We start from the raw sequence: 21,595 nt of genomic DNA, 5'->3' as shown, positions 1-21,595 counted from the left end.
TGGCTTTATCTATATTAATCATATACAATATATTACAGCTTTGAGGAACTAGGTCATTCATCTGTGATTGCTTTTCAGTAAATGTGATTCTGAGACCCACACTGACTTTACTGCATTGCTTCCTCTTGTCATTTTTTCTGCCCATTTTTCTGTAAGCAAAAGGGTGTATGGAAAAGTACAAAGCATCAGGAATATATATATATATATATATATATATGTGTGTGTATATATACATACATATGTGTAAATATATATATTAGTGCCTCCTTCCTTATCTGTGGCTGTAGTTTCAGTTACTATGGACAATCACATTAAGGTATTTTTGAGAGATGCAAAATTCACATAAAATTACATATTTACTATTGTTGGTGTTGTTAATCTCTTACTGTGCTGAATTTATAAAATAAACTCTCTATAAATGCATATACATGCATAGCAAAAGCATAGCTTCTATAGGGTTTTTAGTGTTATCAGTCATTTTTGGAAACTTCTTGGTGGTTTGAAGGTATTCCCCCATAGGTTGGAGAGAACTCTGAAGGGACTAGAGTAGTCGTCCAAGCTGAGGGCATTTCTAAATTTGAGCTGGATTAGATAAATTTTATGCAGGGTGGATGCTTTTGAATAATGACTCAAATGACATCCTTAAACTTTTCACCATCAAATCTCACCAAATCCAGTGTGATCAGAATTGGGTCCTGTTGGTAAGTGTATGATTTAGTTTGTTAATGAGAAGCTGGTTATCCAACCAGAATGTTAAGTATGAACAAAACAATATGACAATCCTTGGAGATTGTAACAATTTCTCTCTTACACTATCCATACTGACAAACAAAGTTGACATTACTTTCAGTGTGGACTGTGACACCCTCTAATACTTGGTTTTACAGGGCTATATTTGCACGTGCTTTCTTCTTGGGAGATACTAGTTTCTTAGATTCTAACCTTCAGTGTTTTGGATATTGTTGCAGGTTTTTATCAAGTTCCATGAAGTCTTTATTAGATTATATTGGTGTTTTCCTCTCAATTCTTACTACTCTCAATATCTTTAGGTTATAAACTAAAAACATATTTATGATCTGAACTGTGACCATGATTTCCTGGTTGTTTCCTTTTTAAAAATATTGTAAAGGCGATGTACAAAGGAGTTACAGTTACATAAGTCAGGTAATGAGTACATTTCTTTTTGAACAGTGTTACCACTCTCTCTCATTTTCTCCATTTTTCCTCCTCCCAACCCGCTTCCCATCAAGTTGTATAGTTAATTTCCAATGTAATGTCTAGTGAGTATCACTGCTGAATTGGTTCACCTTGTGTCCCACTGTTTCTGTGCTTCCCCTTCCTTTCCCAAATCAGATAAACTTATATACCAGATAGAGGATACAAAAATCAATAACAGTGACAAAAGGGAATAAATCAAAATGGAGAGGGGAGAACTACTAAGAATATAATTAAACAAAACCTCTTGTGGAACCTCCATACGACTTTTCAAAGTGGTTGAACTAGTTTACACTCCCACCAACAATGCAGTAGGGGTCCCTTCTGGCCACATCCACTCCAGCATCTGTTGTTATTAGAGTTCTTGATTTTAGCCATTCTAACTGGGGTGAAGTGGAATCTCAATGTTGTTTTGATTTGCATTTCTTTTATTGCTAGAGAGGTTGAGCATTTCTTCATGTGTCTATTGGCCATCCTTCTTTCTTTTTCAGAGAAGTTTCTCTGTAAGTCTTTAGCCCACTTATTTATTGGGCAGTTGTTTCTTTGAGGATTTGTTGTTGGGGGATTTAATTTTTTGAGTTCCAGGCATATTTTAGATATGAGACCCTTGTTGGTTGTATGGCTATTGAAGGGATTTTCCTCAAAAGACTCGACATAGAGCTCCCCTATGACCCAGCTATCCCACTTCTGGGCATTTACCCAAATGATCACAAACAAGACCATACTAAAGCTACCAGCACGACTATGTTTATTGCAGCTTTATTTACCATAGCTAAGACATGGAACCAACCCAGATGTCCTTCAGTAGATGAATGGATCAAGAAAATGTGGTTTACATACATAGTGGAATTTTATGCCTCCATTAGAAAGAATGACATTGCCCCATTTGTTAGGAAATGAAAAGACTTGGAAAAAAATATATTAAGTGAAGTAAACTAGGCTCAAAGAAACATAGGTTCTATGGTTTCCCTTATTTGCAATAACTAGTATATGTCTGAGACAAGCAGAAAAAGTCAGATAAGTTTATGTTAGGCGAAATGAACACCAAGCTAAGGACTCAACTAGTTTTTCTTTCTTGCTATTGTTTCTAACATATTTATAAGGTGATTGTTTTGTTGCTTTGTATGTCCCTCCTCCATGGTATAACCCCTGTTTTCACTGTTTTTGATGTTGGTATAAGTTGTAGAGGTGAAGGGAAAAAATAGTTTAAGTAGGGATACAGGTGGACTCATTGCAACAATGAGATGTACAAGATGCTATGTCGAAAAACGACCTTTACAACTTTGGTAGGGGGAGGGGAAGATGGGAGGATGGGGATGGTAAGGGGAAAGAAAGGAGGAGGCAACAATGCTTGGTAAGAAATGTATTCATTACCTTGCTCATGTAATTGTAACCCCTCTGTACGGTATTTTCACGATAAAAAACTTATTAATAATAATAAAACCCCTTTTGCTTCTGTTTCTTGGGGTTCATTTTGATAAGCATCTCTTTATATAACTATTGAGCCCTTGTGATTCTCTCTTAAGAATAACCTCCTTTGTTCTCACTGTGTGAATGTTTAGAGTGCTGTTTAGCTTATGTCCAAGTGTAATTGTCTTTTACTGTCCATTGGGTTTATTTGTAGATTTATAGGCACATTCTAATTATTACAAATGAGGGAAAACCTGAAGCCTATGTATCTTTGGGTCTGGCTTACTTTGCTTAATATTTTGTTCCCGTCTTTCCATTTCCTTACAAATGGGAAATGTCATTCTTTCTGATGGAGGCATAGAATTTCATTGTGCATATATACCACATTTTCTTGATCCATTCATACACTGAAGGGCATCTGGGTTGATTCCATATTTTAGCTATGGCAACAATACTGTAATGAACATGATTGTGCTGGTGGCTTTACTGTAGCCTGATTTGTGGTCCCAATGTCTTTAAATTTCCAGTTAATAATATTTCTGTATTGATTTGGCTCCTCTGAAAAAATTCCTGCAAGCTCAGAGAAATGTTTTCATTTATGTGTATCTTGCTAACTGTCCTCATAGAATCCCAAGCATATCATAGATAAAATGAAGACTGATTAATTGGAGCAGTTTATAAATTGTGCTAACTTTAGTTTTTGATCTTAAAGAAATGACTCTGGGCTGGGAAGGTGGCTCAGTGGTAGAACGCTTGCCTTGCATGCATGAGGCCCTGGGTTCAATTCCTCAGCACCACATAAGCAAAAAGAAAAAAAAGCCGGAAGTGGCGCTGTGGCTCAAGTGGTAGAGTGCTAGCCTTGAGCTGAAGAGCTAAGGCACAGCACCCAGGCCCAGAGTCCAGACCCCATGACCGGACCCCCCCCAAAAAAAGAAATGACTCCTCTATTGTTTCCTCCCCACCTTCTTGGTCATTTAGACATAAGACCTAGATGACCTCCCAAAGTGTCATTCAACACAAAACTTGCAATAATAAGAAAAGTAATAGAAATACTTTGCATTAAGAATTACTTTAACTTTTGATGTAATTCAGAGCTTATATTCCTTCTTTCCTGTTTTCTCTTGCTAATGGGTTGTTAGCATATACCTGTGTATTGCGCGGACCCTTGCTCCTTGTATTTTTCCACAGAAGTTTACACACAGCATTTGTCTCTCAATCCATCAGTCCCTAGAAGGAAGTGGTGACTTGTACATAAAGAATACTTAGGCTAATCAGCTCTATGAGAAAGCTTATTCTCTCTCTATCAAGTAGAAAATGAAAACTTTCCTCTGTCTCCATTCTCCAGGATCCATGTAAAGGAAACATTTACAGCTGTTCTTGTCTCTGTCAATATAAATGAATGATTGACTTTTCAAATCTTGTTGAGCTGAAAGTTCATGTCTATTCAGGGTTCAGTACTGGTGAATTAGATCAATAGTTTTCATATTTGTCTTGTGGCTGGTAATGGAGCACCTTGGCATCTCTTCTGCTCATTCATTCATTCATTCATTCACTGAGTTTCTTGTGAGAAATACACTGTGTTAGGAGGTAGTCTATGACAACTCAGATCTAAAAAGTTGTAGCCCTCACAGAATTTTTGTATCAATGGGGCAGATCATTAATGACTAAAATATGATAAAAATGTATTATGCACAATTCTAAAATAAAATTTTCTACAGGCCAATAGCTTTGTTTCTTCTCACTCATTGGCTCCAAAGCCTGCTGAATTCCCAAAAGTTTATAATCTTTGTTATCTTAATCCATCCCATTTCTTCCTTTTCTTATTTTTTCATTTTAAAAATTACTTTAATTTAATTTATTTTGGTTTTTGCTACTGTTGCTATTTTTGTTTTCTTTCAGTATTTTTTTATTGTAAAAATACTGTACAGAGGAGTTACAGTTACATGAGCAAGGTAGTGAGTACATTTCCTATTGGGCATGTTGCTTCCTCCTTTGTTTTTCTGCTCCCTCCCACAACTACACTCTCCCCACATAAACTGTAAAGTTTGTTTTTCAGCATAGTGTTTTGTACAACTCATTGTTACAATGGGTCAACCTGTATCCCTATTTGAGCATTTTGTTTTTTCCCTTCCCCTCCCCAAGCTAGAGAAGTGTATATACAAGATGCAGGGCACCAACCTCAAATACTGTGAAAACAGGGGTTACACCATGGGGGAAGAACATACAAAGCAACAAAAAAAATCACATGATACCTTAAAAATACATTAGAACAATAGCAAGAAAGAAAAAAGATATTTGTGTCCCTATCTTGGGGTTCATTTTGCTTAACATCATCTTATATGGTCATATGTACATAGCTTTTGGCCTTTTCTGCTTTTACTAGACATATACTAGTTATTGCAAATAAGGGAAATCATGGGACCTATGTTTCATCGCATTTTTTTCCCTTTCCTTGAATTGCAGTTTACTGAATTATTATTTCAGCTCTCTTGTATATTTATTTATTTATTTACTTTTTGGGTCCGGTCGTGGGGCCTGAACTCTGGGCCTGGGAGCTGTCCCTCAGCTCTTCAGCTCAAGGCTAGCGCTCTACCACTTGAGCCACAGTGCCACTTCCGGCTTTTTTCTTTTTGCTTATGTGGTGCTGAGGAATTGAACCCAGGGCCTCAGGCATGCAAGGCAAGCACTCTACCACTGAGCCACCTTCCCAGACCCATCTCTCTGGTATATTTAATGTAAGATTTTTGTTGTTGTTTGTTGTTTGTTTTTAGCCAGTAAGAACTTTTACTCACCACTCTGTACTACATCTTCATAGGTGCAGAATCTTGAGATTTACTTCCTTCAAAACATGGTAAGTGAAGTAAGCCAGGCCCAAAGAAACATAGGTCCCATGGTTTCCCTTATTTGCAATAACTAGTATATATCTGAGACAAGCAGAAATGGTCAGATAAGTTGATGTTAGGTGAAATGAATCCCAAGATAAGGATTCAAATGTTTTTTCTTTCTTGCTATTGTTTCTAACATATTTATAAAATATTTCTTTTTTGCTTTGTATGTCCCTCCCCACTGTATTTGATGTTGGTAGAGTTTGTTGAGAGGAAGAGAAAAAACAAATTGTTTAAATAGGGATACATGTGGACCCATTGCAACAACGAGATGTATAAGATGTTATGTGGAAAATGAACTTTACAATTTTGGCGGGGGTGGAGATGGGAAGGAATGGGAAGGGGAAACAAAAGAGGAGGCAACAATGCTTGATAAGAAATGCACTCATTACCCCGCCCATGTAATTGTAACCCCTCTCTACGATATTTTCGCAATAAAAAAATAAAGGATACAGGTTGACCCACTGTGACAATGAGATGTACAAGACACTATCTTGAAAATGAACTTTACAACTGGGGAGGGGAGGGTTGGGGAAGTAGAGAGGGAAAGGGTGGTCCAGGAAAAACAAAGGAACAGGTAACAATGCTCTACTGGAAATGTACTTACTTACTCATGTTATTGTAACCCCTCTGTACAGTATCTTTACAATAAAAAAAACTTAAATTAGAAAAAACATATTTCAAAAATTTAGAAATGTTAAATATCTTTAAACCCACCGACTTAGCCAGAAGGGCTGTCTGTATAGACATATAACAAAGTGCTTATTTTTGAACACTTCCTCCAAAGGAGTCTCAATTGTAGTATTATTGATTTTACTTTTCTCATTAGCATTTAGTATCATCAAATCACTCTCATGGCAAAGAGAAGGAACTGTAGAGTGCTTGCTTTCTCCCTTGTACTTGGGTTGTCTTATTCTCTCAGCAAGGAGCAGATAGCCTTCTCAGATGTTTAGGGCAATATAACTAAGTCTATATTATTTCCTTGGCATGTTTAGAGCATTGCATATTTTTGCCCTTCCCTATATAAAAAAGTTTTAATGTTTTGTTTTAAGCTATAATAAAATCATCTGTTAACAATTAAATTGCAAAATGCAATTACATATTTGTAAGATATGTAAATAAGCTGGGCAAAAGTGGCTAGCTTGTAATCCTAGCTGCCTAGGTCGCTGACATCCAAGGATTGTGGTTTGATGCCAGCTTGGGAAAGAAAGTGTGAGACGCTTATCTCCAGTTAACTCCCAGAAAATTGAAAGTGGCAGTGTGGCTCAAAGTGGTAGAGCACTAGCTTTGAGCAAAAAAGCTCAGAGACAGTGACCAAGCCCTGAGTTCAAGCCCCACAAACTACAACAACAGAAACAATAACAAAACATATTTAAATATATTTTATAGGTATATCTATAATTTCATTTATATAGTGTTGGATAAGTGAAACTATGATCTTCTAAAATTATCTTTGAAATGAGAATCATAAATTTGCATCTCAATATTATTCTATTGCTAGTGTCACTTTTATTTTATTTATTTTTTGTCACTTTCAGGTTTTATGGATGTCTTTTTCACTGAACTGTTTTGACTATCAAATACACTACAACTATGAAAACTCACATGTCAATGTGATGCTATTTATGGATGTTGATTAGCAGACCTACAGTGGTTGACTTTCCTAGGAATTTTCCCAAAAGAGGATTAAATTAAATTATAATTGATTATATTAAAACTCTAATTAATGAATTCTTGAGAAAATAGCATATACGAGGATACTAATGGGAAAAGATACAAAATTTGAAAGTAGAAAAAAAAACAAATTTGGTACTAGAAAACAAAGTTTATTAGAGTATTAATGTTGTCAAGATTAGAAAGTATTAAATATAAAGTGACCCTCTAAAATTTGCAAGACAATTTGTACATGTTTATTCATCTGCTTTGATGATAAAAAGAACATAACTGTAACAAAAGTCAGGACACAAAATATTTTTATTCATTATTACCTAGAGCAAGGAGTTTAATGGCAAAGCTTTGAAACAGCATATTAAAAAAATGAAAGATTAAAACTGTGGAAAATTGGTAAAATTTCCTTCTAGTTGTAATACACATGGTACATACATTATAAATACATTAAAAACAACAGCAACGAAGATAAAACCACCGTGTTCCTATCTTCGCTTAGCATCATCTTAATGAGATGTACAGACACTATGTTGAAAACGAACTTTACAACTTTGGGGGGAGGAATCTGGGAGATGGGAGGGAAGGGATGGTAGGGGAAAGACAAAGGAGGAGGTAACAATGCTTGATAGGAAATGTACTCATTACCTTACTCATGTAACTGTAATCCCTCTGTACAGTATTTTTACAATAAACATATAGACAAAAAATATATTAGAAAGAATGGTGACAAAGTATTCAAAGGTACTTTTTGACTAACTGCTTTTAGCTGTGAAAAATATCATTTTATTGCCTTTACCAAATGTAGAAGCCAAATTACTTACAATGTTCAGATGATGTAGTTTACCTAAGACACTTAGCTGCCCATATGTGTTGATACTACCTAAGAAAATACAGAGTTCATGTAGAACTGTCTCTCAGAGAAAATGATATGCTTGTTTTATATAAATAAAATATAACACTAATAGAGTGACAATGAAGAAAGGTGATAAAGTAGAAAGACACTGCATTCCAATACTGTCTGCCATTAATTACATGAGTCAATTGGGACAACCATAATCATATCAAATTGTTTCTTCTTTGTTGGCTAAATGACAAGTTTTCTAAGGCTCCTTCTAGTTCAAAAAATAATTTTAACAGTTATGTAGCCAATTGTACAGAAATGTTATTATTATTTTTCTTGCAAATCAATTTAGATTTTATTATGTGTCTTATCTACCTGATACCAAGTAATGTGATTTTGGTTTATGTTTGTTACATTTTGTGTGTAGTGACATTTAAATTATTTAATTGATGTTTGTCCATTTTTCCTCCTCATTTATGGTAGCTTGGTGGAGGGAAACATTTGAACTGCTGTAGTGTCAGGGTTTGGATCTGCTTACGTACTGCTGAAGTAAGCAAATATGTTGTACACTCTGCATGATTGCATCCACCTTCTATGGTATCATAGGCATGCTATTGGACAGGCCACTTACTCATGGCTACCCTGTTTTGGCCAAATATTTTCTGGTGGTGTAATGGTGTCTGTCTGTCTGTCTGTCTGTCTCTCAACTCTTACCTGTAAGTTTTCTGGTGAGATAAGAAGTAAGGTGGTCTCCCATATGATTAATGGAAATACTTATATGGTACTTGGAACTAATCTCAGTTTACCCATGACCAATCTTTCTTTTTTTCCAGGGGGGCCTGATAAAAATTGATACTGGGTTTCAGAAGCAGAGTAAAGTTCTGTCCATTCTTAGCTTGTTATACACTCTAGGCTAAAGCATGGCTGGTATTTATTTGGGCAGGATGTTGCCCGGCATTTGGCTCTATTTCCAGCTTTTTCCCCTTTCCCCTTTAAGAAATATTACCCACTTTTGTAAGATGAACTGGAGGCAAAGGCATTCTGCATTATCTATTGTCCAATCAGGATATCTGGCTCATGGTACAAAAAGGATTGGGGATTTTAAACTAGAAACCCTTTTTGTTCTCTAAAATATTTCCATTGACATTGCAAATGATCCTAGCTACACAGAAGGCTGAGACCTGAGGATCCTAGTTCAAAGCCAGCCCAGGCAGCGAAGTCCATGAGACTCTTATCTCCAATCAATTACCAAAAAATTTTGGAAGTGGAACCATGGCTTACAATAGAAATAAAATAAATAGAAATAAAATTAGTTATCTTGTTCTCAAGCTTCAGACACATTTCCATTATAAGCAGTTTATTGATTATTTTACTATACCCCGGTAATCCCTCAACAGAGATATGGTGGTTTGGGTCATTATGTAATTTTAGTAGACTTTTTTTTCCCTTCATGAGAATAGTCTATTACTGTCAGTAGTCAGGCAAGATGTGTCATCTGTTTTTAGAATGTATTGGATGAAAGGAACAAGAGCTAGTTCTGAACACGAAATGTTTTACTCCAATTTCCTTCAGAATTAAAAAAATCAAAAGGAGAGCACACACTTATTACCACAGTCTACTCTTCAAGATATTATTCTATCTGTCTATCTATCTATCTATCTATCTATCTATCTATCTATCTATCTATCTATCTATCTATCTATCTATCTTTTTTTCTTCTTGGTTTGAATGTTTGTAGGTCAAAAGTCTGTGTGTAAGTCAGATATACCTTAGCGAGTTTACAGAGGAAGAGTTTATTTGGCCATGGTCTACTAGCTTCCTTGTTTGCTAGTACAGGTGAGGCAGAGCCTGGTGGCAGAGGGTGTGGTGGAGTTCACTTCATGGAACTCAGGGGGCAGAGAGACAGGAAAGGGTTAAGGACAAGATAGATACCCTTCAATGACACACCTTCAGTGACCTGCTTACTCCAGTTACATCCTCCATCTTAGTTTCTAGATCCTTCCAAAACACTGTTACCAACTGGGGCCAAGCTTTCAGCATACAAACCTTTGGGAGATATCAAACTCAAACTGTCTGACAGACACTGCTAAATATTTGTGCCTGCCTTTTCTTTGCTCTTTCTTCAAGTCTACCCTCTTTACTGACACAGACCAATTCAAGATTACCCACAACTTCTTAGATGTTGGCTTAAAAAGAAAATGTGGGTGTATTTTTAATGGGATTGAAGTTTAAATTCAGAGACTTGTGCTGGGAAGGCAGGCACTCATCACCAGAGCCATGCTCCCATTATTTTTTGTTTTAGTTATTTAGATAGGTTCTTGGGTTTTCACCTTCGTTAACCTCATTCTTCCTGTCTACAGCCTGCTCCATAACAGGGGTAGCACACCACTACTTTCTGGCTTATTGATTGAGGTGAAGTCTCACTAATATTTTATCTAGACTGGTTTTAAACTATGATCTTCCTGATCTCTGATTCTGTAGTAGCTGGGTTTATAGGAGTGAGTTCTCATGCCTGGACTCTTATTGATAGCATATCTCTACTCAGTTGTGTTTGTTTATAGCCATGTAAACTTTCCATTCAAATGATGAGAAAATAGCTACTTTGGCAGACTCATGGGAAGCGAGTGCATGTGTCTTTCTTTTTAATCTTAAAAAATGATGACGATATAGTAAAATGAAAAATGATTAAAACATAAAGGCCTGAGTCTGAATTTATAGATGGGAAATTGCTAATGGATCCATTTTGTTGTTCTTTCTTAAATAGCATTTAGTTTGAATACTATAGGACAAAATCTTAGGAAAAAAAAACGCAATAAAACCAACCCAGACTTCATAAAACTGGAGTTGGAGTAATAAGGAAAGACATGTCACATCATAACCAGGCGAAAGATAGAGATCCAAAGTGATTCATTGGCCCATTCTCCGTGGAAAGGAAACAGTTATTATTTCTGGCAGATTACCTAACCCTGCAGAAAATGTGGAGTGTATGTTTGAAATCCAGATGAGTTTTGCAAATATTCATCTCTAAGGTTGGTTGAAGAAAAGGCTCATCAGTATTCATTGCCTCTGTCTTAAGATGAAAGAGGAGAAAAAACTCCTCGGGTAGAGAGAAAATAGAAAGAACTTTATCTGAGAGTAAAAGCTGCCATCGTTTACACATAACCAACTCTTATTGACTTCAATCAACTTCCACCTCTCAGCAGGAAGAAGCTGGCTGCAGGACAGAAATTTGAACTTCACTAATAGTATTACAAGGGGATCAAGGCTTCTGTAATGAGTTTAATAACTTCGATGCAGAAAGAATCATTGGACATCAGAGTCTTCAAAGTTTTGAATTAGACCTTTCTCTGAAGATGGAAAGTTTTAAAGTGAACACATTCATACAGCTGTGTAGTTGTTGGAACAAGAGATGAATACACCACAGTGTTACATAAATGGTTCCACTCATGTGGAAGAGTTAGATACTTTGATTCAAAATAAAGAATTATAATGAATAATTAATTTGGTGATGAGCATAGCAATGTTTTTAAGTTTCACCCCATACACTCCTACTATCTTTTGAAATTATAGTTTTGTTGTTGCATTTTGAGTTGTGTGTAACATTTTTTGTTTTTTTACAATCATATTTTTATTACCCTTACACAGTTGTACAAAAGTTATCATTGAACATGTCAGTTTATAAGTGTAATATATTGTGATCTATGCCCCCTTTCCCATCACTTTCCCGCATTCCCTAATTTTTAAATAATCTCTTGTAGGTATTGCTTGAAAAGAACCCTAAAATATATAAGGTTTTTGATTATTTTTAATTTGAGTGCCAAGTAATGAGTTGTTTTTATATGCATTCTTATTTTTATTAAAATGATAAGTTCAAAGGCTGTTAAAGATATTCAAGTACCTTGGATTTCTATTTAAATACAGACAACTCATCAGTATAAACTCTCTTAACCAATCAGAGACTGCTAACAGATTTGACACAAGGCTTTTGTGGTAGTTTAAGAAATCCATAATAGAGCCCTATGTTGGGCAGTAGAAATGGGCTACAGTAAAGTAAAATAAATTTGAGATATTTAGGAATTCCAAGAAACATGACTTGTGACACATGGGATGTAAGTATTGAATACAGCAAGAGATCTAGGAAGAAATTTTTTTTTTAAATTTTGATTGAGTGATAAAATTGATACAAATGCCCAGAGAGCTAATTAAAAATAAGCTGTTTGGGTGCAAAGATTATTATTAATATAAGTTTGGAATATAAATTAATATGTTTGGTACCTAAGAAATGTTGGGAATGGGCATATTATATACATATATTATATATACATATGTATTTATATGTATATATAAAATATACATACATATTTGAATATATGTATATATACAATTATAATTATACACACATACATATGCATACACATACATATATATGCACACATATACATGCAAAATTGGAAGTGAGGAAGGATTTTGAAACTGTGGAAATTGGTCAGAAGTTATTGATTGGAATAATCAGAATATGAAATTAAAGTATTAGGGACTCACTAAGCTCATCAAAAAGTATGTGGATGAGGCTGGAATTATTAGCAACATTGTGAGGAGATGAAAGAAAAATGGTTAGTAAAGATTTAAAAGCAGGCATGAAATAATGAAAAATGATTAGGCTCAAGAGAAAGTCAAAGAATGAGAAAATCTTTAAAGAGAAATTTGTATGAGATTCTGCCTGGAGGAAGATAATAATTTTAAAAAGACCACTTGGATTTGGTAACATATCACAGACTTGGTGAGCGCAGGACCAGTAGAAGGACCAGAAAAGAATGGAGGGGAGGAGAAGGAACAGTAGTAGATCATTATATTTCAGGAAATTTAATAAATGGGAAGGAGAATACCATCAGTTGAGGCATATGATTTTGTGTTATTTTAGCTTTTAAGATGGGGAATCATATTTAAGGAGAAACACTTTAAGGAGGATGAATTTACAGTTGAATAACAATTGAATAACAGTTGAATAAGGTCATTGATTGATTCACTCTTCTAAATATTTCCCATCTCTTATCTTCTGTCCCTATGTGTCCTTATAGTTCTACCTTGGTGCTCCAGCACTTACATTATATACTTGGCTTTTGATATGTCAGTTTACCTTGATCTTTCCTATCTCATTGCTTGAAATCTTAAGGATTTTTCAAGATGACAATCACTATTTAAATGAACTTTTTTAAAGCTGATAGACATGGTCGGTAAGATTCAACTGATGGTTGTAGATAAAACTGATACTCTTATTCAGGTGATATTGATGGTACTTTATTAGGTGTCATCAATGCTTTTGAAGGCAATGGTGTGACCCAAGAAAAATTCAGGTTTACTGTATGTGAAATGATAGAACATTTGCCTGCATGGTATTTTGATACTACTTAAATAACAGTTGTCAAGAGAAAAGGCACGAAATATATACACTATCTTCTTTAATAGCACAGGTCACGGAAAGAACCAAACTTTTATGACCTGAAACAGAAAGCTGAAGAACTGAAACAGTGTAACAACTCAATGCTTACTCTCTTTGAATTTTTATATTATTTTTGGGAGGAAAATGGCATCCTTAAGATATGAATCACTTAAACAATCAGGGGGAAATGTAAAACTTTGAGTGGAAGGCCATTTTATGAGTGCCTCAGAAAGTGATCAGTAAATAATATTCTTAACATGTTCTTGTCTAAGATTGCAGGCTCCTGATGTGGATGGAAATGAAATAGCTGCTTTTTCTCTCTGGGTCATTCATTGTGCTTCACACTGAATACACTAAGTATCTTTTACTGCTCTGTAGCTACAAAGGAACGGGAGGACATTTTTCTCAGAGTCAGAACGAATGACCCATCACCATCAGAGCCACCAGCATTATATCATCTCTAAGAAAATGAAAAGTTCAGATACAATCCAATTGCAACCCCAGGCTAGGTCTCTTGGCAACATATTAACATTGGACTATGCAGATGAAATGCTGTGTGTTATCTTGGTTGTAGAGGCCTGTAAAACAAGCCGTAATCAAAATCATATCTTTGTTTAAAAAAGTCTTTGAAAGGTTTGCCTTAAGTGCATTTGTTTATATTAATTCACTAATAATAAAATCAGCCTTGGAACCTAGGTGACTATAAATATTCACCTAGTTCACTATACAGACTTTGGTTCTTATTCGCTGTATGACCCCCCCCCCACTCAAATTTCCCAGCCTTTCAGTGTTGTCATTTCCTTACTAACAAATAAATCTGTACCTATATCATAGGCTATGCAGAGCTTGTCATCTAATAGATGCTAAACTCCTGTTGTGATTCCCAGTGGATTCTTGATTTCTCTCATTATTCAGGAAAATAAGTATGAGGGATGATAAAAGTGTGATTTGGTTCAGGAGAGTCAAACCAAGAGAATCACTAAAGAAGATCCAAGTATTATACCCTCTTATTTTCCTGTATCAGAAAGCAAAGAGGCATATTACATGTAGGAGGATCATGTCTGTTCTCTTCAAATGAATTTCTGGAATTAGACCCTCACGTCACCCCAAATCTCACACTTATTAGAATCAAATGGAAGATCTTCCTCATACTCTGGTTGTAATGAATACTCTCTTATCCTGAACATCTCTCCTTTCTTGATGGGTGTATCTGGTCAGGTTAGACATGTAATTTTATATGATGAGTTAATTGAAATTTGGAATGTATTAACCACAACCACAGACTTGGTCCAAAGTTTAGTTTTATGATGCTTTGTTATTACATCCTTCTTTTTCTGGTTCTTGACTTCTGGTTTATTGCTATCTCCAACTTTATATAAAAAGAAGCAAAGACTACTTTTTTTAAACAAGGTGTATAGCCCTTTTCCACTATTTAACACTCTTAGCACTTAGTAAATAGAATCAGAAGATCGATTTTACTTTTGTTAAGGACTTAGAATTCATAAGTATGTTTTTTTTTATTTTCTTCTCATTTAAGAGTTTCTTTTCCACATCTACTATACCAAAGCAATTCATAACAATTACTACTTTCATATCATTCTGATGAAGTTCCTGGAAGTTAAATTAACTGTTACAGCAACTATCTGTATGTGATAACCATGTTTTCCCAAGTGCAAATGTGAATAGAATTATGAAACATAGGGGCTCACTGTGGAAAGCTCTTGGCTAATAAAGGGTAAGAGAGGGCAATAGGTTGGTAAGATCTATAGTTGCTTACTTGATAATTTTGAGGTATATGCAATTTGTTGTAGAAAGTAGTAAATAAAATAGAAGGCAAAACTGAGAAAAGCTAGGAAGGGAAATAAACAATGGTGATTACATTTTCTGGCTCTTAACTGAGAGATTTCCAACTCAGTTTATGAGTTCAAGGGAGCCATTTTCTCAATAGCAAGTAAATTTTGTGGTTTATGTTGTAGGCAAACTGAGGGAGAAATGGGTACTATATGAATATTGCACTGATGTTAAGTTAGGCTTAGTAAGGGAAAGGGTTGGTATATCCCCTTAAGTACCTCTATCCCACTCACCTTAATTCTCTTCCCTTCTCTACCTTTGGAGAAATGAGAGTTCTTCTTGACACAAGGAAGAGTGTATAAATGTATTATGGGTAAAAAGACCTTTGGCTTTTGACCCATTGCTGTGACTTTGTAGATAGTTCATCAGTAGTTTTCCAATCCATAGCTTCTCCAATATTGGCAACTTCAAACATCAATCTAATTGTCAAAATCCAACCTACCAAAGTCTAATTTATTGATTGGAATAATTTCTGAATGTTATTAGCTAACTTTGTTTCTTTGAATACTTATGGTATTTAGAATAATTTACATTGGGTTGTTTGATTTTTGAAGATTCTGAAGAACTGCATAATGTTTAGTTTTCTTTTTTTTTGGCAGTCATGGGGCTTGAACTCTAGGCTTGGGCGCTGTCTCTCAGCTCTTCAGCTCAAGGCGAGCGCTCCACCACTTGAGCTACAGTGCCACTTCCGGTTTTCTGGTGGTTTATTGGAGATAGGAGTCTCACGGTCTTTCCTGCCCTGGCTGGCTTTGAACTGCGATCCTCAGATCTCAGCCTCCTGAGTAGCTAGGATTACAGGCGTGAGCAACCAGTGCCCGGCTAATGTTTAGTTTTCTAAACATTTTATTTGAGTAAAAAACTTTTTAATTTTGTTGATCTCATTTTCTTTTCATATCTTCACTGCCAAACTTGAGGAGATGGGTAGGGTTGGGAGAAATGGAGGGGAATTATGAAAAGGGTGATATTGATCATTATGCTCATAAACTAACATGTTGAGTGATATTGATCATTATGCTCATAAACTAACATGTTGATTGAAGCCCTTTGTACAACTAAACATATTAATAACAACAATATCATCATCAACAACAACAGTAATAATCAAATCAGATTTCCAGCAAGTAGAATAAAATCACATGAGAGAATGGAGTTCAAAAGAACAAAGTGTCTTGAATGTTGCCTGTGAACACAAGCAGAGGAATCAGCATTGATACGAAAAGTTATTCTCTTAAGGAAATCTTGAAGAACCACATACTCCAGGAACCAATGTTATATAGGGGTGGCTTAAAGTGACTTGTGTTTGGGAAGGCAAAAGATAATATGAGAGCAACAATACAGATTTATCTAGCAAGAATGATTCCAGAGCTCACTAAAAAGTAGATCTTTTCCTTTACAAAAGGAGTTGTTTTTATTCCACTTGCAAATGAAAACATGGCTGGAGAAATGACAGTGTTGTGTTATCCAGTAGCATAGAGTCTGTCAGGAAGCGGAAGCTGTTGCTAAGAGTGAGAGAATGTTACAGACAGCACTGATCAGCATTTGGCCTGTGATGACAGCTCTGAGGGGAAGTTCTACTTCTGGAAGGGTGCACTTGCTGCTCTGCAGTGAGACAATCAAAGGTGAAGCTCACAGCAATTCTCTTTCTTCTCTTCCATAAGCAAATTATAAGCACAGGGTTAAACTTCATCTCTATGCAAATTTAGGCTGATCTCCCTTTGGTTCAGTTGCCGACATTTCACTGTGCAATTGATGGGTAGGCATAAAAGACATTTCAATGCAACATAAGTGGATGTGAAAATTGATGATATTTCTGATATAAGTAAAGACAATTACGCTTTTTTAAAATACCACGAACTCATTTATTGCTACTTCAAGAGAAGAAAAATAGTTTATTTCATAGCAAACACACCAACTCTTCAGATTTGTCTGTTCTCGTTTATAAAAGAGTCAAAGTGAAGATATAATTATGAGGTAAAAATAGTGCAACCTAAATTTTACCGAGGAAAATAAGTTGGATAAGGTCAGGGAATAATTGGATAAAAGGTTGTTTTCTTTTCTTTTCTTTTTTAATTCCTCTTAGAGCACTTTGTATAGCTGGCACAGTCTGTTATGAGGGTAAGAAAGTCTGGAGTGATTATGTAGAAAGGATGCTTGGGTTTGGATAAATTCCCCTAAAGGCTTGAATATAAAAGGCTTGGGTAGAACTTGCAAGAGTTGGAGTCTAGTGAGGAAATGAGAAGTTAGTACACTGAAATCGGGCCCTAGAAGAGAATGTTGTAATCACAGCTCCCTCCTTGGTCTCTGCCTCTGGGCCATCTTGAGAAGAGCAGTTTACTCTACCTGGAGATTCTGCCATGGTATTCTTCTTTGCCACAGAACCCAAAGCAAGGATTCCTTGGACAATGGATGAAAATTTCTGAAACCAGCAACTAAAATAAACCTTCCCCTCTTGCTTTTGTTACAGTGACAGAAGGCTAGCAAACACAACATATAATTAATTCAAAATAAAAGGCTGAGGGCAAACATTTTTATGGCATAAGAAAATTTTAATGAGGGCCTGAAAAAACAAATTCAGTCACTGACATTCCATCAGATTACAAGTTTGTTGTATTTATTTTATTGTCTTCAATGGTAAGGCAAAAATTATATGGGAGTTTTGATTATCAGACAGACTGACTATTGAGGGTTTTCTTAATCTTTGAACCTTGACTGTCTCTGAAAGTTCCAACATTTGTTAATTTTTTCTCCATTGTTGTAGAGGTGGCCTACACAACTCTGCTTCACAAACATCTACTTTTGTCTCTACACATAAGCCTCGCATGGAGTACTACTCTCCATCAGTCTTGAGTCTGAGGTCACATGAAAGCATTTTCTTGTTTCATTTAATTTAAATATGGCTCTTGAAAGACAATTTCTTCCGAAACCTCTATACCCATACTCTGTTGTCCTCTTGCTGAGTCCTTTGTTTTTAATAGACTCCAAGGACTTTTTTCTCATATTTTTTCTTTTTCATTAGTCCTCTCCACAACTTGCTCAATCCTTTAGATGTTTTATTCACTCAGTATCTAGCATTTTGAATTTTAATGGTATATTTATTCTCGGTTTATTTCTCCTATCTCCTGAAGAGTGTCTCATGAAGAGTTATGGATATAGTCATAAAATCCAATAAAGATGCATTTGTCAAACTGATTTATTTTCCAAGCTCTGTCCCTGTTAAATTTGTAAAAGAAACCAGATTTCTACAGATATTTGACTACTGTAGTGGAAATGATAAGAAATGCAAGAGTCGCCCAGCACAGATATTAAAAAGAGCCACAGGAGAAAAGGTTCTGTCGCTCACACTAAATTGTTCTTTCTCAAAAGGATAAGGCAATCATTTAAGTAGAAAAATTAATCACAAAGCATGTTAAATCATCAGGCATGATAGAAGTTTGGTTTTATGATTCATAATAATTAGTTTGAAGAACTCACAACTGGGTAAGTTAATTTTATTTCACTTTCTGCATTCAAGGCAGGTACTCAACAAAATATTTCTTGGATTTATTTGGGCTGAGCCTATACTTTGAAGCTATGAAACCTTAGCATCAAAATGTGACTTCTATATACTATGGTAAGTAAGCAAATGGTTTTGGGAATACTTTAACATTAGAGAGGAGTTTGTCTTGTTTCCTTTCATCCATTTTCTTTATTATCATAATTCTACACATTTTAATAGATTAAAATTTTTTTCTAGTCCAAGAGAGGAACTCAAATATTCCACCTGCAAGCAACTGTGACTATTAAATTTTCCACCTTGTGTTTTCTTCTTTTCCTTTGCCATTCATTCAAGAGCTAATCCATGAATTATTTGATCATTTTGATGATTTGCAGGTAACTTGAGCCAGATAGGCCTCTTACATGTGGATTCATGTTGGGTTCCAGCTTAGGATTTAAAGGAGGATTTGGTCATTACAAATTGGTTTAGCTCTTCCACTCTCTGGTCAACAGGTACTATACATACCTTTCTATTTACTAACTTATGTTTCTTTTTAAAAATATTTTATTGTAAAGACACTGTACAGAGGAGTTATAGTTACATGAGTAAGGTAATGAGTCCATTTCTTGTGGAGCGTTGTTACCCCTCCTTTGTTTTTCTCCTACTAACCCTTTCCTCCCCCACCTCCGTCACTCCTCCCTCTTCCTCTGAAGTTGTAAAGTTAATATCCAACATAGTGTCCTGTGAGTCATCCTGTGTCCTTGTGGTTTGTTATTCCCTTCCCCTCCCCAAATCAGATATATATATGCAATATATATATATATATATATATATAGTATATATGTATATACAAGATGCAGGGTACCAAAATCAAATACAGTGGCAACAGGGGATATACTATAGGAGGAAGAACATACAAAAGAGACAGAAAAATCACATAGTACATTTAAAACAACAACCATAACAAAAAAAACTCTTATGTTCATATCTTGAGGTTCATTTTGCTTAGCATCATTTTATATGGTACATATATGGTACATCTTATATGCACATAGCTTTTGAGCTTTTCTGCTCATCTGATAAGATGTATTCTAATTATTGCAAATAAGGGAAACCATGGGACCTATCTTTCTTTGGGTCTGACTTACTTCACTTAATATGATTTTTACCAAGTCTTTCCATTTCCTAACAACCTATGTTTCTTTCTATGAGTTCTTCTGATGTTTTGAAGACTATAGGATATAGTACTTTAATATATTCCTTCTTCTCATACCTTCTCAGAGCTATCATACAAATTATTTCTGGCTAGTCTAGAAAAAAAACTTAGTGACACAGTAGAATATAAATGTAATTAATCTGTGGAATATAAACATAGTTGATCTCTTCCTCCCTTTCTTTATTAGCTTACTTTAGTTAAGTATGTGTGTATGAGTATGTGTGTGTGTGTGTGTGTGTGTGTGTGTGTGATTTCATTGTCACATTTTCATTCTTGTATATAGTATATTCCAACCAGTATCACCCTTCATCATTCTTCTTGTCTCCCTTCCCAAATCAATGTCAGCAGGTTTCATTGGTTTATTTTCATATAGGTAGATAATCAGTTAACCTGTATACGATTCTCTTTCTTTCTCCTTGTCTTCTTTCCCTGGCAGCCCACTCTTGGCTCCCTACTGATCACTGGTCTTTCTTTTCAGTCTTTTTCCATTGCTTATGAACCAAATCATCTGCATTTCTTTCTCACTTTACTCTCAAACAGGTCCTTATTGTCCATGGACTAAAGGTATGTGTCTGGAAGACTAGTAGTCTTATGTGTCTAGTGGTTAGTAAGAACTAAATATACAATAAAAGATAAAACCCAAGGTTGTCTAATTTTTCCCATAAACAGAAACTTTCATCTTGTGGTATCTTCATTCTATGGTCATTATTGCATTAAAACCAAATTTCATTGCTTGTCATAAAAATAGTTAAGGTGGTGTATACATATGTAATTGGTGACTCACTTATCATCACATGAAAAATGGCTGCTCTTTACAAATTACCATATCTTTTCTTTTTTGTTAATTGTGAAAATAGCGTACAGAGGTGCTACAATTACATGGGCAAGGTAACGAGTACATTTCTTTTTTTTGTATTTCATAATATTTATTGAAAATATTTGAAAGAAATCCTCAATTATCATGGTCCTAAAAAGTACATCAAAAAAGATATCTTATTTAAGATACTGTTCACTTTCATTTAGCCATAAACATAACATAATTTAGATGATTTTTTGGCTTATTTATTTTTTTAAAATTTATTTTTTATTGTGAAAATACCGTACAGAGGGGTTACAATTACATGGGCAAGATAATGAGTACATTTCTTATCAAGCATTGTAGCTTCCTCCTTTGTTTCCCCTTCTCCTCCCTTCCCAACCTCCACCCCTCCCCAGCCAAAGTTGTAAATTTCGTTTTTCAACATAAGGACTTGTACATCTCATTGTTGCAATGGGTCCACCTGTATCCCTATTTAAACGATTTGCTTTTCCCTTTCCCCTCCACAAATTATATCAATATCAAATACAATGACAGCAGGGGTTATACTGTGGGGGAGGGACATACAAAGCAACAAAGAAATAATCTTATAAATATGTTAGAAACAATTGTATGAAAGGAAAAAAATTTGAATACTTATCTTGGGGCTCATTTCACCTAACATCAACTTATCTGACCTTTGCTGCTTGTCTCAGACATATACTAGTTATTGCAAATAAGGGAAACCATGGGACCTATGATTCTTTGGGCCTGGCTTACTTCACTTAATATAATTTT

Source organism: Dipodomys ordii, unplaced genomic scaffold (genome assembly GCF_000151885.1).
Source record: "Dipodomys ordii isolate 6190 unplaced genomic scaffold, Dord_2.0 Scaffold34, whole genome shotgun sequence".
NCBI classification, from domain to species: Eukaryota; Metazoa; Chordata; class Mammalia; order Rodentia; family Heteromyidae; genus Dipodomys; species Dipodomys ordii.
Note: the sequence above shows the minus strand (reverse complement) of the source record.